The sequence below is a fragment of the Nicotiana tabacum genome, chromosome 22, assembly GCF_000715075.1.
Source record: "Nicotiana tabacum cultivar K326 chromosome 22, ASM71507v2, whole genome shotgun sequence".
Classification (NCBI taxonomy): Eukaryota; Viridiplantae; Streptophyta; class Magnoliopsida; order Solanales; family Solanaceae; genus Nicotiana; species Nicotiana tabacum.
Window position 1 is genome coordinate 200,992,175 of NC_134101.1, and position 18,950 is coordinate 201,011,124.

Sequence of the window (18,950 nt, forward strand, 5' to 3'; positions counted from 1 at the left end):
TATAAACACGGTAAATGCATATACGCTTGCCACCATGTATATACACTACCATCAATAACTTAAACACATAGCAAACAAGTCAATCCTAGGTCTCTCCCTCTTAACAAGGTTAGCCAAGAGACTTACCTCCACCTGGTAGCCTCTAATTCACAAAAATAGCATTTTCTCTCAAATCAACATCCGAACGAGCCAAATCTATCCAAATACAACTCAACAATGTCAAACAAGGCCGTATAAATCGAACCCAAATAATAAAGATTAAATCTTTAATCAATTGTACAAAGTCAACCCGAGTTCCAATACGACTCTCGAATACCCATTTCAATACGAGTCCAAATATATAAGTTTCATCTAAATCCGACTTCAAATCGAGATTCAGATCTCCATCTTTCACTTAAGAATTTTTTTGCCAAAAACTCCAATTTTTCTCTCTTAGATTCACCAAATGCAAAAATCAAAGGTAGAATCATAAGTCAAAAATACATACCTAATCCAAGAAGGTAAAAATTGCCTAAACAATTGCTCCCAATATCAAAATATGATAAAATGAGTAAAAGTCCCGAAAAAGACATCTTAAAACATTGCCCAGTTAAACCCTTCGAGAACACGACACATGCCTTGTATTTGCGGAGCACAAAATCACTGCCAGAATAAAAATCTCCTTCTCAAATGCGACAGGAGCATCGCAATGTGAAGGCCGAAGACTCCCTCCCCTTTCGCCAATGCGCCCAGCAGCCTCGCGAACGCGGAGGCCTACTGACCAGTACCACTCCCTTCTTCGCGAACTCAACTGCCTTACGTGAACGCGAAGAGCAAAACTTCCAGCTCCAAATCCCTTCATTGTGAACGTGATGCTCCTACGCGAACGTGAAAGACATCAGACAACAACAAAAACATGATATCCAAAACTCATGGAAATGGTCCGAAACCACCCCGAAACACACCTGAGCCCCCCAAAATCCAATCCAATCACACCAGCAAGTCCTAATACCATCACCAAACTTATCCAAATTATTAAAACACAAGTGATTATATTAAAATCAAGAATCGATGATCAAAACACATACTAAGCTTCTCTTAAGTTCATTAACTTCCAAACTTCAAATCAAGCGTCCGATTCAAGCCTAATCAATGCGAATTAAATCCAAATTTGCACACAAGTTTTGAATGATATAATGAACCTATTCCAACTCCCAGAACAATAAACCAAACCTGATAACACCAAAGTCGACTCCAGGTCAAATCTATGAACCTTCCAAACGTTCGAATTTTTAACTTTCTCCAAATAGAGTCAAATCAACATACATACCTCTAAATCCAAATCCAAATCTGGGCATACATCTAAGTCTAAAACTATCATACGAACCTATTGGACCATAAAAACACCATTCTGAGGTCTTTTACCTAAAAGTCAAACCTCGGTCAACTCTTACATCTTAAGCTTCCATGAATGATACTAAGTGTTCCAAAATTACTCAGGAACCTTCCCGAAGCCAAACCAACCAACCTAGCAAGTCACGAAACAACAAACATACATACAGAAAATATCAAATAGAGGAAAGAGGCTCAAATACATAAAATAACCAGCCGGGTCATTTCATTCTCCCCCTCTTAACAAACATTCGTCCTCGATTGATAATCTATTGGAGAAAAGTTTCAAATACACTGTGATCCTATGACCACCCCGGCACCCATACATGACCCACATAAACGTCTACGGAGCCTCTAAGGATACAAAAGACCTAAAATGACAATGCTGACAATAAGGCCCCGACTATACCTCAAAGTATGGAAATTTATACAAAATAAGAACTACAAAACCCTTGGGAGAAATGGGGGCTCACCAAGACTGTTGTGAAGAGAGAAAGAGAGTACCTCTATCTGCGATCGGCACTATCAGCAACGGAACCACCTACATCCATTCAAATATGTAGCACCCCCGACAAAAAAGGACGTTAGTACTGTCGAATAGTACTAGTATGTAAGGCAAACACAATTCTTAGTAGGATGAACAGTGAACAAATAGAAGGCAGTTATAACATCAACAAGTATTTCAAAGGATTTCAAGGAAAACACCAAATAAGCTTCACATAGTTCCGGTTAAGTCTTTCCATTTCTTTAAGTTAATACTCCCTCCGTTTCAATTTATGTGAACCATTTGACTGGGCACGAAGTTTAAGAAAAGAGAGAAGACTTTTGATCTTGTGGTATAAAATGAGGCACATATATTTTGTGTGGCTATAAATCATTGTGTAAAGGTAAATTATTTCTAAATAAGGAAAGGGGTCATTCTTTTTGGAACGGACTAACAAGGAAATAGGTTCACATAAATTGAAACGGAGGGAGTATTATTTAGGGCCAAGCGCCATAACCCATAATGCCACCTTAATTTTACACGGAGTCCGGTCTCGGCCCGACCGGCTAAGCCATCCCAAGTGAGACATATCCAAATCCACAATGATAGTCAGAAATCCAATGCAAATGCCACCATGTTTACAGCATAGCGTCCGATCTCGGCCCGATCGGCTAAGCCATCTCACTTGGGACATGACCTCTTTCAATTCTTCCTTAATTCACATTTCTTTCCATTTTTCCAATACATGGCACAACACACCTATTTTATTAATTAGTTCTTGGCACTTGGATACATTTTTATAATTCAAGTCTTCCCCTTATTTATTCGTTCACATAGCTTCATCATCCAAGTCGATAAGGGCTATCATATAAGACATGCACACATGAGAAAAGAAAATAACACTTGAAGAACATAATCTCATTTTTCAACTAGCATGATTTTAGAGTAACACACATAGAACAATTTTGCAAAAAAAATCTGTCAACCCAACACATTAATGCAATCCATCTAGTATGATCTATTTGAACTCACGCCAACTAATTGGACACTAAGAATTCAACACTAAGGAGAAGAGGGTTAGCCATACATACCTCAATAGAGCTTTTTTCTTAAATTCTTACATAAATTTCCGGAACTCTTAGCCACTTCGATCTATTTTATGAGAATTACAAGTTGAACCAGCAATTAGAGAGATAATCGAGATTCTAGCTCACTTGATCACATTATAGAACACCAAGTGGGCATTGTGAATTTTAAGGTCTTTTTGTGATTTTTTTATTTACTGTGAAAATGGTAACAACAATTAAATTTGTAAATGGGATTCTAAAAATACGTGATCTATTTTTATGCTAGTTGTTAGAGCAGTTGATGCTAAGAGTATGAAGTTTAATAAAGAGATACAAGCTAAAATGGGGCAGTAATCAAACCCAGGGGCTTGCCGCCTGAGCCTTGGACTGGTCGATGAAGGAGCCTCGGGGTCGATATCCTGCTCGATCTCGAGCTATCGGGGGTAGTCGGGGATGGTGTAGAAGTTGAGATATGATCAAACAATGCTCTTTATGGCCAATACCAAGCAATGAATGAAGAACAAGTATGAAAGCAATAAACACTAAGAGTAGCCTCGAGCTAGTAAGGACGAGCAAGCTAGAGAGAAAAGAGAGAGAAAGAGAGATTATTGATCTGGTGGAGAATAGTTGGAGCAACATCAACCCTTTACAAAGTACTGTGGGTTCCCTTTATATAGGAGGGGAACCCGGTTATAGTACACCGTACATTAATTGTAAAGTATGGGGATGGGATGGCTAGACGTGACACTTCGACATAGGCTCTGGATAGGCCGACTTTGTCAGACATAGTTGTGTGCCTTGGGAACTTCCCCTTATGCTCTATCCTCGGCCTTCGTCTTCTTTGAGTCGGGCCTCGACAAGCCCAGAGGGAAGGGACTCGGTCGCAACTCCATGTCCTTGGGGCCTCGAGGTATTCTTCCGAAATGGCTTGATAGCGAGAAATTAAGTCCTTTGATTTTTCCACATACAGATAGTCTCCGCGTTTCCCAGAATGAAGCAATGGGAAATGATTCTGACACCCAACTCCGCGAGCTTCCCATGGTGACATCATACCAATGAAGCAACCTATGGCGCGAGCTTTTGCGGCAACCAGGGTGTCCCATGGACTTGTATATTTGACATTATTCAATGCACTGTCGATTCCCGTTCTTCAAAATGAATGCTCCGCCATCGATTTGGTTCTTCAAGAATGCAGTAATTGCATCCGTTGGTCAATCTTCCAAAGCCTCGATGACCGTGTCATTACCCCCTATAAATGGGGGTGCTTTGATGTTGTTTTTTCTATCCAAGTACCTTCGTTGACTCATTTGCCCATTTCTTCTTATCATCTTCCTCTATCCTTGAACATTATGTTTGGGGCTCATGGCCTCAAGGCTGTTCGGTAGAGCTCCCGTAGGGTGTGTTGTGGCCTTTTGCCGGAGCTTCCCTTTGTCGAGCACGACCGTGCTATCCCGTCGCTACTGTGGTTGTTGTCATGTCTGCTGTTGCTATTGTCGTTGGCCCAAGATGGTGATAGATGGGGAATCAGTTCTCCCCTTTTGTAGACAGTCATTCGGACTATTCATCGCTGCTCACTCTCCTACCTAGGCCTGGTGTGGCACTTCATCCCTTGGGTTTTTCCTTTCCCAAGGGATAAAATGGAACTACCGGCCGTTGAGGCTGGGACCCGCCGAATCTTCAACTTTTGGCTTTGGAGGGCCATGTCTCTTTTCTCTGCCTCCTCTGCATCCCCTCTTTTTCCTCTTCTTTATCTTTTCCCTCGGCGAGGACCTTCTGCGGGATTGATCTGGGAACCTAGAGGAGATGGCAGTTGAAGGAATCTCCCTCGAGGATGAGAGCTCGAGGGGGAGGCGCTCGAGGATGCTGATACCGGAGATGGACCTTCAAGGATGAACTGGGTTCTCGGGTTTCATCACATGTACATCCTTCCGTTCCTCCATTTTTGTTTAGAGATCCTCTGTAGGCTTTTGTAATTGTATGTAAGGACCCATCGAGGGCTGTTGTACATGGATATTTATGAATACAAAGATACTTCCTTGATTTCTGTTTTCTATTCTTGCCCTATTATTGTATGTTCTCGTGCGCTTTGAGGCCTTTGAATGATTTCCTTTGTTGCTGACCGCTGATATCTAACTCGGATGTGAGCCTTCTTTCCGATCCTCCGCTGATTGATATGGCTCTTTCCTAAGCCCATCGTCGTACTTCGGACCAAACCTGAATTGATATGATAGACTCGGGTTGTCGTGCCCTTAGAGGCGTATGGAGACTGTATGCTGAGTTTTGGAGCTTTTGAGAGTGGTATCCTGAGCGAAGGTTAGCTTCGGGTACCCGGGGGTCTGCTTTGAACTTGACGTAGATAGACTTTTAAAGCGTAGTGGATAGACTTCCGTTAAGGGGTTGCCTATACTCAGGCGATGCCTCGAGCCCTCCAAGAGCCTTCATGATCGGAGCTTCACGTGCTTACCTTTCTTTTTAGAAAGGAAAACCATGAGATCGGGTACCACCTCGAGTTCTGTGATGGCGTTGAAGGCTTTCCGAAGCCTGACTTCTTTTTTGGTGGAGATCCTCGAGGTCAGGCACTACCTCGAGACTGGAGAAGATACAACTGACTCCTTAAGGCCTAACTTCTTGTCGATGGATACCTTTGGGGTCAGGCGCCACCCCCAGATCTATACCAAGGCTGTTGGCCTCCTGGGGCGTACTTTGGATAGGCGAATTGCTGCTGTTTCCCACATATATGTGGGGTGGATTTCGCCTCTTTGGGAGACCTCATTATTTTGGATAGATATCCCTCCGCCTTGGCGTCGGGTCCTTCATTTCTTCAGGTGCAAAAAGCATTGGCGCACGTCCTTGCTTTAGTCTGTCAATTCTACTATAGCCATGACAGCTACTTGGGGCCGACCCAATAGGGGGGAGTTCCTCTCCCAGTGTTCAGGATCCACGGGAGTTCACTCTAAAGACCGTGTCTTTTATAAGAGAGGAACAGATGGTGAGGAGATACTGCGAATGGATCGAGGGGATAACGCTGTAGGTGCTTTCCCCGGATGAGAGTATTACGAACTTTGCTGATGGATTCTTGAACGTATACCTATATCCTTTCACATTTGGCCCCCTTGATAGGGTCGTGCTCGATTTTTGCTTGAAGTATCAGGTTACTTCGGCATAGATACATCCATCGTTCTAGTGAGTGGTGCTGATGATAAGGTTTTTTGCGGAGAAGGCTAGGCTTGAATTCACGCTAAGCCACCTTGTTAGGCTGTACCGACCCTTTCATCACCGAGGCCTGTTAAACTTGCGGTGCCATTCGTCCACGCCCTTTGTTGTTGATGATGAGGAAGATGGGGATCAAGAGTGGGTCAATCGATTTGTCCGGGTACGGATGACTGACATTATCCCCATGGAGCTCATGCCATTTCCTGAGGGATGGAATTACGCGCGTGAGTGGAGTGTCTCGTGCTTCCTTTACTTATAGTGAAAACCAGTTGAGTAATTGTGTCTCCTTCCTTTTTTCAGCAACTTCATGGATGCTGGGCGAAGTTCTCGATCTGCCCGGTTGGGTCCGAAAGTTGGCGACCCATTCGACTTGCGATGAACGTAGGTGGTGAGCTGTGTCCCGAGACAGATGGGAAGCGAAATACTAGGGTATGAATGTACGCTACTCCTACCTTGGTCTTCATATATTTGAGATGACATTTTCCTCTTTCTTTTGTACCGGCTTTGCCGTTATAGGTATAGGCGATTCCTTGGGGTGAGGCTGTGCTCTTCCGGAAAGGGGAATGAGTCGTCGGCCTCCAAGCTGAGGGACGATAGCGATAAATAAGATTTGCAACCGTAGTGTGGTGGAGCTTTTAATGGGGCTCAGCGACCCCATGTCTTCGAAGAAAGGACATCGCCTGAGCCTACTATTCCCGTAGTGTTCGATTCTAGAACGGTGGTTCCTCCGAGTGAATATGCTTTGCCCGAGGTTGGTTCTTCCGGGGCCGAAGGGGCAGGACCAACAGGAGTGTGCTCCGCCTTCGAGGAAGTCCGCTGGCTTCACTTTATGGTGAGTTTCGGTGCGGTTCTTCTGTATTTCACGTCTTCCTTTCTTTATCGAGTTTTTCTTTTACAGGCCTTTGATAGGCTCAGGTCTGAGCTGCTTCGTCATGGGGCTAGGCTTCAGAAAGCTCTGGATGAGGGTGAGTCCCTTAGGCTCCTTAGCGAGGAGTTGAGTTTATGCACTAGCAATATGAGGCGTATCAAACCTCGAATTATGGGAGCTATTTGATGGATCAGGTAACCTTTTGTAGTATGCGTTTCGCTCTTTTTGAACCTTAAGGTTAATCCCTTTGCCTATATTAGGTGCAGAAAAAGACGGAGGCTTTGGAGTACCTTAAGGGCGAAGCCAACCAAGTCAGGAATGCTTACGGTAAACTGAGGGCTCAGGTGCAGGCTCAAGCTTTAGAGGAGAGGGGTGCCTTGGCCAAGGTTCCCTCCTTCGAGGCCCAACTCTGCTTGGCTTGTGACAATGCTACAGTTTAAATGAATATGATCGCGAAGCTCGAGTCCGATCTCTCGAAGGTTAGGGCTAAGATAATCGATGCCCGGGTTGAAGCAGCATTAAGTCGGACAAAGGCTGATAAGGAGATGACGATTCATATGAAGGACACTGTTAATGCTCAAGTCGAGTTGAAGAGGGCCCTCGATCGTGAGAATAGGATCGAGGAATATGTTCGTTGCAGACCCCGAAGGGAGGTACTCGAAGAGATCAACGCTAGGGGCTTCATTCTCTTGGAGGAGTTGGATCGAGCAAGGGCGGACGAGCGCGATGCTCAGCCACTTCTTGCTGACATCACGGAGAGCGAATCCGGGGCTGGTAGACTGTAGCCTTCTAGAGTGGAGCTTAGATTTTGCCATTTTTTCCATTTTGTATTTGATATTTGTAGAGCATGTTTGTAGATGGAGAGCGTGCCTTTTGCGTATGTAAATAAGAGAAAACTTGAAGCTTTATCTATTTTGTATCTCTTTCTGCATTGCTTTCGACCAGGAAAGCTGGTTTCGGTGTCTAGCAGGAGCCCTATGGATCCGGAGCTTACTAGATAGGCCCGGATGCTCTTTAGTGTGATTTTTGACGTGAGTAGGTGTCAGGGCCTTTGTGCTTTGTCCAGCTATTTAGGCCTAGTCTCCGAGTCAGGCCCTGATTCGAGCTTACCTGACCTCCAATCTCCCGTGCCTGCATGGGCAGATGATGATTGTTCTTATTCCTTGCCCGTGGGCATTTGTGTTTCAACTATTTTGGGTTCAGTCTTCGAGTCGTGTTGTGACTTGAGCTTCAATTGACCCTCAAGTTTTTTTGTGCCTACATGGATGGATGATGATGGCTCTTATGCTTTCGGTCGAAGTGACCTTTTAAGTGTGTGGCCCAGAGGCTTGTTTGGCTGGCGACAATGGCACTTACACCGTGCCCTTAGGCATGTGTAGTTAACTATTTTGGATCCGGTCTCCGAATCGGGTCACGACTCGATTTCATTTTAATCCTAGAGTTTTCAATTTTCAAGCTGGCGATAATGGCTCTTACGCTGTTTGGTCATTGAGACCTTTTAGTGTGCGGCCCGAAGGCTCATTTGGCTGGCGACAATGGCTCTTACGCTTTTGCCCGTGGGCATTTTGTAGGCTTTGTTTTCCTCTCATTAAGGTCTTTTTGAAATGATTTTTCCTAACCCGTCGTCGGTTTGGGAAGAACCTCGATTTCAAGTCATTAGCGGCGATGTTCGAGTACCTCGGAAGGTTTTTGGCTCATAGATTGAGTAGCTCAAAGCCTTGTGATTTGGATCTGACATGGTCGAAGCTCGTTCGCCTATTGAGGGAAGCCTGTTTTAACCGGTTCTTTTCAAAGTATATTCGAAGTAATGGCCTGTGATTTTGTTAGTGACAGTCGGGCATCCCTGAGTCGTGTTAATTTGGCTGGTGCAGCCATTTTGATCGTAGTCATATGTGTTTGGACGGAGCCAGTTTTGATCCTGAGTGATAGTTTAGGAGTCTACACCGAGGGTATGCCCTTTCGGGATTCTTACAAATGCAACATGTGGCCTAAACTTTAGGATTGAGTTTTATGGCTGTAGTAAGGTCTTACAAAATTTTCATACCTGTTGAGGTCTTAAAGTTTGTCATGCCTATTGAGGTCTTACAGTTTGTCATGCCTGTTGAGGTCTTACAGTTTTTCATGCCTGTTGAGGTCTTACAGTTTTTGTTGCTATGTAGAATAGATATGGTTATACCGAGTCTGCCCACTCAGGGTCTTACAGCCTCGAGTTTCCCAGTGTACAGCGATTGTTGACAATCTCTTAGTTATTGAGTTTGCTTAGGCTCGAAGGCCATATTCGTGAGCTCGGAGTTACCTTGTTGGGGCTTTATGAGCCCGGAGTTCCGATCCTAGCGTCGTGCATGTGCCAAATTGTTGACGCTAAGTCTCCGAGTATTTCGAGATGCATTTGGTGGAGGGATCCCTGCCGAGAGTATGCTGAAATTTCCTTTTTCAGAGTGTGAGATGCTGAAAGATATTCTTTTATTGCTTGGCGTAAATACATATTGTTTCATTATTATGAGCTCGGCCCGCGCGGGCGCGACTCTCTGGACCATTTGGTCTGGTACATGATTCCCTATTAAAACTCATTCTGCCCTTCCCCGGCCCTTCTGAGCGGACGACGCCTTCAAGGAGAGTGTCCTTCATCATTTGACTGCAAAAGAAGGCTTGTGATCTTGTCGAATCCTCCTCAGGGGGTACGTTGCTCTGCTAAAAACCTTGGTGGTGAGACCCTCTTCGGGGCAGAGGTCCGGCCGAAAGGAAAGAGTGCAGTGGGTTCTGTTAAGGCCTTGGGGTCTCCGGGTAGAGTTAGAACTTCCGAACGCCCTGGCCGAATGTCTGCATACAGGTTAGTGAAAAATAACGAAGGAGGAAGGTAGTTTTTCTTTACCGCGGGATGTGTAGGCGATGTTCCGAGGTTTGGTATGTTCTTGATGTTTTGGGGTTTGGACTCTAGTACAGCCCTCTGTTATGTTTAATAGGACTTGGCCGATAATGTGGTTTGCTTACCCTTTGACTCTTTCGAGAGTGGAGATATTGGTGCAGGCGATGCGTCATGTGATGCGGAATTTCCCCTTGTTCCATATTGCTTCCTGCCGACGATTTAAATTCCATCCCTTGTGTGGAATTTCATCCTTTTGGCAAAGTGGGGGCAGCCCTATCTTCGGGCGATGCTCCCATGGTCATCTGGATAAGGCGTCCGTGCCTTGCGCCTCTTTTGATGATATGGAACTCGGCGTTCCGGTCAGGGCCAGTCATGCTATACTGAGAAAATGGTCATTCTTCTTGTCGTAGCGATCGCCGTTTCGAATTTATCAAAGATTAGAGAGGTGGTTGTGTTTTGACCTGGCGGTCCGAGCAACCCCATAATTCTTGGCCCGACTGTGCTGATCGAGCCACCTGCACTCATGTGCACATGTTTTATTTAAAATGGATCGAGTGAGGAAAAAGGTTACTAGTGCATCACAGTGAGGTCGAGATGAGGTCTCGGTACCCTCTTTGCTGAATGTAAAGGCATCCTTTGGGGTATATCCTCAGATCTGCCTTTCTCCAACGACCAAAAATTTTGCTCTCCCTTTTACTAGTTCTTGGAAAGGGTCGTCGCTCCTCCATTATCGTGGTAATGTGCTGCAGCCCATTTGCTTCGTTCCTCCTGGCCGCCTTCCGTACTAGAGACTAATCTTGAATTCGATTTCTTGTGAATTCTCAACGGTGATTTTTGTCGAGCGGCGTGGTGTCTTTCCTTCGGAGCTGGTGGCTATCTTCGTCCCCATGACTGCACTTGCTATGTAGTTCCCGTGCAAGGCCATGATTCCTTTGAGAGGAATTTGACCGATTTAGTCCGAGCCATTTCACATCCCTAGTTTCGCCTACTACAAACACAATGTTTGGTATAGCGATGTGGAAATTGTTCTCTGATGGGTGAGGCACCCTTGCCGGCCATGCATCCTCGTCGAATCCGGCTTTGTTAACAATTCCTCGAGGATATTGTCCTCGGGCCATTCTCTGATCGTTGCGGGTTAGATTGCATCTCAGGGTGTTCCTCCTATTTGCGGTGCACGGACGGTACCTCCCTCTGTTTGGCATTGGTTTCTTTGCCAGGAGCCTGTTTGGGTAAGATGGGCCCGAGGAGGCTCCCGGATGGTCATCAACAACCTTGATTTGCTATTGATGCCGGGTACAGGCATCCGACCAGGTCTTGGCTGGGTACCTGATCAAGTTTTGTTTGAACTGCTTTGACATCGTCGGGCTTGGTTTGTTTAGGATTTGATTGAAGGCATGTATTGCCCAGTCATTCGAGACCGAGGGTAATCTCGTTCATTCTATCAGGGAATGAGGTGAGAATTCTCGTGGCATTTCATTCGCCCTTTGTTCGGTCCTGGATGTGTCAGGCTCTCTCATAGCTGCTTCGATGGCATCGGCGTGTGTCTTTATGGAGGAATCTACCGGTATGGTAAGCGAGTTTATGGGATCGGGTGCAAGGTTATGATGCCACATCATGGTTCCTTTCGAGAGTGTTTCCCCGAACCTCTTCAATAAGACGGGCTCGATATCATCATCTTTTGGTTCGTTGCCTTTTCCCGTGCACATATAGGTGGTGATGTGTTCATTGGGATTTGAGGTACCGTTGTACTTAGGGAGTTCTAGTGTTCTGGACTTCTTTGAAATGGGTTCCGGGGCAGCTTCCTCGGGGAACGGCCATTGCACGAACTTCCACGAACCTGATTCGATCCTTTTGGAGAGATCCCCAAGCATCTTTGCTATGGCAAGGTCGGTTACCGATCCGTTGTTGCTTGATCTCTCGAGTACTTGCTCGATGAGGGGATCTGTTTCCGGCGCTGCTGTGCTGGGAGTCTTCGGATGGCTTTGTAACCGAGCGATGGCCAACTGTTGTGCCTGCAACATTTCAAAAATAACATGAAGACTATCTTCCTGTTCCTTCCCGACTAGGGTCTTTTGGGCGTCCTGTTGGTCGCCATGTTGTATGCTTCCGCTGGTGCGCGAGGTTTCGTCGGCCCGTTGCGCGTCTTGCAAAACCGTATCCCCTGGAATCAGTCCAGGTGCATCATCGGGGTTTTGCCGGTGGCACGCCAACGACTGGAATAGCCATACTGTTTTCTCCATGATTTTCGAGGTAGTCGTTCTTAACCCCATTTACGGAGCCAGACATTTCGACCTGAAATCAAGAGATCTTAGACAAGAAAAAGTGTGAAAGATATCTTGTGTTTGTGTAATGAAACCATCAAGAAAATAATCACTGTTATTTTTAGCCCCACGGTTGGCGCCAAACTATTTACCGTGAAAATGGTAACAACAATTAAATTTGTAAATGGGATTCTAAAAATACGTGATCTATTTTTATGCTAGTTGTTAGAGTGGTTGATGCTTAGAGTATGAAGTTTAATGAAGAGATACAAGCTAAAACAGGGCAATAATCAAACCAGGGGCTTGCTGCCCGAGCCTCAGACTGGTCGATGAAGGAGCCCCGGGGCCGATATCCGGCTCGATCGCGAGCTATCGGGGGTAGTCAGAGATGGGATAACAGTTGAGATATGATCAAAGAAGGCTTTTTATAGCCAATATCAAGCAATAAATGAAGAACAAGTATGAAAGCAATAAACGCTAAGAGTAGCCTCAAGCTAGTAAGGACGAGCAAGTTATAGAGAAAGAGAGAGAGAGAGGGAGATATTATTGATCTGGTGGAGAATAGTTGGAGAAACATTAGCCCTTTATAAAGTAGTGTGGGTTCCCTTTATATAGGAGGGGAACTCGGTTATAGTACAACATGCATTAATTGTAATGTATGGAGATGAGATCGCTAGATGTGATGCTTCAGCATAGGCTTTGGGTAGACCGGCTTTGTCAGACTTAACTGTGTGCCTTAGGAACTTCCCCTTCTACTCTAGCCTCAACCTTCGTCTTCTTTGAGTCAGGCCTCGACGAGCCCCGAGGAAGGGGACTCGGTCGTAGCTCCACGTCCTTGGGGCCTCGAGGTATTCTTCCGAAGTGGCTTGATAGCGAGAAATTAAGTCCTCTGATTTTGCCGCATACAAATTCTATCACCCTACACCCCATTTGTTACATTCTCAGTTCACAATCTCCCCATACCCTTTTATCATACATGCATGCAAGACAATCAACCCTTATACCCATAAACCCATTTGTTAATTACTTATTTTAGTAGGAATTTCGAAATCAAAGGTTAGAGCACAAGTTCTTACCTCTTAGGATGAAGGCCTAGTAACTTTACTTGATAATCTTCAAGGATTTGGGAATGATTGAGTCGAGGCTTGGTGAAGATCACTTTCTCCCTCTAGAACTCTTGCTCTCACTCTAAATGTAGTATAAATTAGCTCAAGAGGGTCTAATAGGGTGTTTTTAATGGAATGGGGTCGGATTTTAAAAGTTAGAAAATAGGAGCCCCGACTCAATCTGCGGTCGCATATGTGATCACATAACTGATATGCGTCCTGCAAAAGGGACCGCAAAAGTGGCCCTCAGACCTGGATACTCTGCCTGACTATGTGACCAATATGTGGTCCGCATACCTATTCTGCGATCGCATAATGCACAGCAGAACTGCCCTATGCAAAAATCTCAAGGAGATTATGCGATGACTATGAGACCCGCATATCGATTATGCGATCGCATAATTGGCCGTATAGTTGTCCTCAAATTGGCCAACATACTAACTCACTCTGCGGCAGATATGCGGCCCGCATTGTTATTATGCGGCCGCATAATGGGCTGCAAAAATGCGCCCTTCTGAAAAATATTTTCCTTAACTTTTTAATGCACAGATCACCCAAAAGGTCCAAACTATAAATTTCTAACACATATTCTTAACTTGGCACTACAAGATTTTGGGTTTTTCAGTAAACTTTCATGGGGCCTTACATATTGCGGGGCATAACATCATTCCCCCTTTGGAACATTCGTCCTCGAATGTTGACTGATGCTCTTATCATTTTCATAACTTATAGGTCTTGTGAATACCTTAAACTCTCCTTTCCATTTAAGTAATTGTTTTGTGAATAAATCCAAAGGCCAGGGAATTCCCCCTTTTAGTCCTCTTTCTCATGCCATAACTTGTGGTCGGAATCCTTCGAATCTCGTAACTGTTGCTACCTTCTTTTATGCAGCATGTACGACTGTGACCTTGTAAGTGTGCCTATACGACTCTTTTCTCCTTTTTCCTCCAGCGTTTAGCCAATCTCTAGGCCTTACTTTGTGAACATATACAGAGCTTGACAAGATGTTCCTCTGGGCATCTATAGGTATATTGAAGTTCTTCGCTTGGTACTTTGTTGAACTTACGAATATTGCTATACCTTATTCCATGGATCCATTTATCCACCCGTATGACTTTACTGCATCAAGATAGGTCATACTATACCGTAACTCTTACTTCAATTTATCGTTATTGAGGTCTGCTACCAAATTCTAGCTTACTCTCGTTGCTTATCCTATATGTATAAGTCTAAGTCCTTTAATGCTTCCTCATTACTGTTCATCTTAAGAGTGACGACCTAACCTCATTTCATACTTTGTAACTTTTAACCATCCATTGTTTATTCACCTCAATGTTGATCTACAATCCACCACTGATAACTGAAACCTCTTACGTAATATCTTGCCACTAGGGCTTACGTTGCATCGAGAAATACTTGAAGTGATTTCCATAATCGTATTTCATAGTATCTCAATGTGATTCACCTTATGGGGGTACTCTAATCCCGTGCTGTTCGCGAAATGTTTTCTCCTCCTCCCTCCTTTTTTCCCCTTCAAATCATTATTCAATCAATGGCCCAAACGTCATCTTTTATCTGTCACAATTACAACCTCATTTTATTACCAGATCAGCATTCCATTTCTTCTAAATGCTAATTGTCATAGACTCCTTTGAGCTCATTCAGGCTATACTGAGCTTTATATAATTTAGAGAACCCATCAGCTCCCTTGTTTTCACGGGCTTAATCTCGAGGACATCCATTTTTGTCATCTTCTCACTTGCCCTTTTCTTATCCTTACTCCTGTCTTTCTAAAACCTTGTCATTCTATCATACTTTAGCTTGCGACCGATTTTCTTATGCATTTTTAGAACATCGAGACATCACATCGTCTCTAACTCTTCTTTCACTCTCTAATTAGATCTTTCAGTACCTAGAAACCATAGGCTGGAAGGTATGCCACTGACGACGCTGCTATCATTCCTTGATACTGAATTCCCATGCTTCTAGCCCCTCATCCGCATTATGGACTATTCATAACTTTCTGTATTTGAGTATCTTGTACGTTGTTCACCTTTTTCTTACTTACCTTAAAATATTGCCTCACATTCTTCTATCTCTTTCATAACCTCCCTTCCACATAGGCATAATTTATGTCCATAACCTGAAGCTCTATTATAATACTTGCACCTTTGGTGCATACACAATATGGTGGGAGCTTCATACTGACTTCTTATGAGGCTAGTACTCTTCAGTTGGCTTCATCGTAGAGCCGTTATAAAATATGACTACTGTACTATCTCTCTTATACCTCTGCTATTTATGACTGATCCTGAGGTCTATAATTCTTTTGGTCCACTCCTGTTTTACTTAGTCGATGTAACTCTTTAGTTTCCTCTTCTTTCTGATCAACCTTTATGTAGGCTTAAGATATCTTCCGCTCTGTGGCTCCTAGTATTAGTTATTACTTTAGCCTTTCATAGGAGATGAGGCACATTCATGATAAATTCCTCAAACAATTTAGTTCTTCATCTATGACTTGGGCTCAATTCTTTCTTTTAACGTATACCAGAATCTTCTACTACTGTATATGCTGCAGGTATAAAACTCCAAACTCTTAACTGCGTTCATAATGTCACCAACTAGGGATTATTGATCGAATAATTCCTTTCGTTCCTTCTTAGCATTCTTTAACGTAAGCTATTACTTTTCCTGGTCTTTCTGCCCCCTTGTTACGAGCATACTTAGCTTATCTTAGTTCCTATGCATGCCAGAGTTTTCGTGCAACCCATATGATCTTGAATATTACTTTTAGTTTTACTTCCCATTCATTATCCATAGGTGACACTTTCCTTTGGAGTGCTTACACTGTTGCTATGAGACTGTTGTTATACGATCATTTCCTCTTTAGGTCATTGTGCTTAGGTTGAAGCCTTCTTCCTTATTTCTTCAGCTAGTCTTTCGTTGTAGTACTTAGGGAGAACCCTTGACTCTCATAAAACTGTGAGCTTATTACGGACCTTTTGATGTCCTTCCTTTCTTATAATCATCCGTAGTTACTTACCTCCTTGCCCTTGTGATAGTGGGGTTGCTTCTGAACTGATATTTTGACTGCCTTCCTAGTGGCACTTTCTTTTATCCCCGTAACACTCATACGGTACCTTTAACTACCCCGACTCCTATTTGAATATATCTCAAATATTATATTGGCATTATTGTGAGGCTGAATTCTCCATGTTGGGGTTTACTATATTTATCTTACATGATATGCTGATTTGTCTGTAACTTCTTGTCTAGTCATGAATAGAATCAACTACTAACTACTCGTCGACCCATTCCCATATCCATATTCCGCGTAATCTTTCTTGGGTTATTTCCTTGTCTTAACTTACCTCACGTACTGGCTCCTTATCTATCAATAACATCCCGGACAGGAACCCTTACTTCCTTTTCTTCGCATCGTGCTTACATATAGTTTCTGGAATCATAGCATATCTGTAACATCTGGATAGGTGCAATCTCATCCCCTTCTCATTTTTATCATTCTTCCTTTTTCATTCCATATTCCTCCCTTTAGGGGAGTACTAAGACTTGGAGCTATGATGACCTACCTATATATGTTTTTCCTTTTCATCTTTGGCATTCTTTTACATTATCAATGACTCTTACTCGCCTTGCGATAATCCTTCTGTACCAAGGATAACAAAATTCCTCACTCGCAATAGTGACACTTAGTGTAACTAGCACATACAATCCCTTAAGCTTAACTTTGCTTATATTGCTTGATTTAGGGAATCGTCTCCCTAAATGACCATTCTCTGAATTCATCACGGATCTTCTTCTGTTTTCCATTCTATTATCTCCGAAATGAAATCTGAAACTCTAATGATGCTAACTATTATCAAATCACTCAGTTCCTAATTCATGTTTAGTTTATCTTGTTCGCCAGTCCATACTGATTTTTATTACTCTGGGGTCTAACTTTTCCTTTTGTTAATCACGTTAGAGTCGTGAACTTATTTCTTGAAATGAGGATGTGACTGTATGGCCTATACTCTTTTGTTGTTGTAAGGCCCATCACCTTATGTCTCTTTTTTCATCTGACTATAAGTTTTGTAATACTCTACCATTGTCATCCATGTATCGCATCTCACTCATAATTCTTCCTTATCTCTTTTCTCATTACTCTACTAATATTTCTGCCTATCCCCTTTCTTGTGAAAACTTCAACACGACATTCTTTCACTTTTAGCTCTCCTTGCTTCATTCATCGGCTTTTCGTGTTGCTCAACGTCCTTGCTCTACTAGGGACGAAAGTCACACTAAGGTAATATTTATCCCTTCCAGACTTTCAGTGCCTATCTTTTGAATTTTTTTGATCATGCTAGTATTTACATCTTATTGTAATATTCTAGAGTGCACCATCTGTGTGTCTCACAAGGAGATCTATTAGCACATTTGCAATATCCTTCGGCAATGTCATCTAACACAAGCAATCCATTCACCAATTTAGATTACCCTAACCCCAGGCCGGATTATGATATTATGTCCTTCTCTTAAACCATATTTGTTAGCTCCCATAGAGAATAACTTAGATTGATGTGGCCAATTATACAAACCTCTATTCCTGTTGAAGGATACTCAAAATGCTTATATCTCTCTTCCTGAATAGTAAATAAGGATAATCTTCATTAGCTAGGTACCTCGTACCCTCTTTTACCTTGCTTCCTTTACTTGTTGAAACTTGTATTTTTCTTCTGAATCTCTCATTGCCTTTCACCATAGAGGTGGATAAATATTCTTGCCTTAAGGCTTCTTATCAAGAAGTTTACACGTAAGGTACATACATGTTCTGCAGAAGACCTCACATTTATCCATCATAGGAATGATGCAAACTTGCATTCTTCTAACTCAACTCTTCCACAACTATATCTCTACCAACCATCTTTCTGTATGCAGGTATCATCGTATTATGAGTAAGATACAGTTTAGGAAATTGAGTTCTTACAACTGAGCTCTACCACACGATCTAGAGTAAGAAGAAAGTGTGACAATCGTAAATTACATGTAGCCTCCTGCTTATAAGTGTGTTGCACGACACACCCATAAACAAGACTCTACTAGACACGTCTTGTAGACTCCCTAGAACAGAACTGTTCTGATACAACTTTTGTCACGACCCAAACCGATGGGCCGTGACGGGCACCCGGTACCTTACTTAATTGAGTACCAATATAACATAGCTTTTCATGTCATACTATCATAGATAACTGATCCAGAAGGCTGCTATGAGATAAGTAGAATACAACATGTGATACCAACTTATATATAAGACATACGGTCCTATAAGGCCAAAATAACCACTCGTACACTGAACAAGAGCGACAAAGCCATACAATCTTTTACGTACATGACATCTGTCTACAAGCCTCTAAGAATACATAATTTTCATAAAAGTTGGGACAGAGTCTCGCCATACCAAACAATACACATCTAAATTATACTAACCAAATAAGCAACTCCGAAGCAAATGGAGCACACCAACATCTTCCGCTGAGATGATAGCCTACTTGGAGGGCTCTTAACCTGTCTATCGGGACCTGCGGGCATGAAACATAGAATCCCCAGGGAAAAGGGACATTAGTAAAAATAATGTACCGAGTATGTTAAGGAATAAAAATCAGTAAATAATAGACATGAGAGAAACACAGAGTAAAAGACTCGACATGTACTTT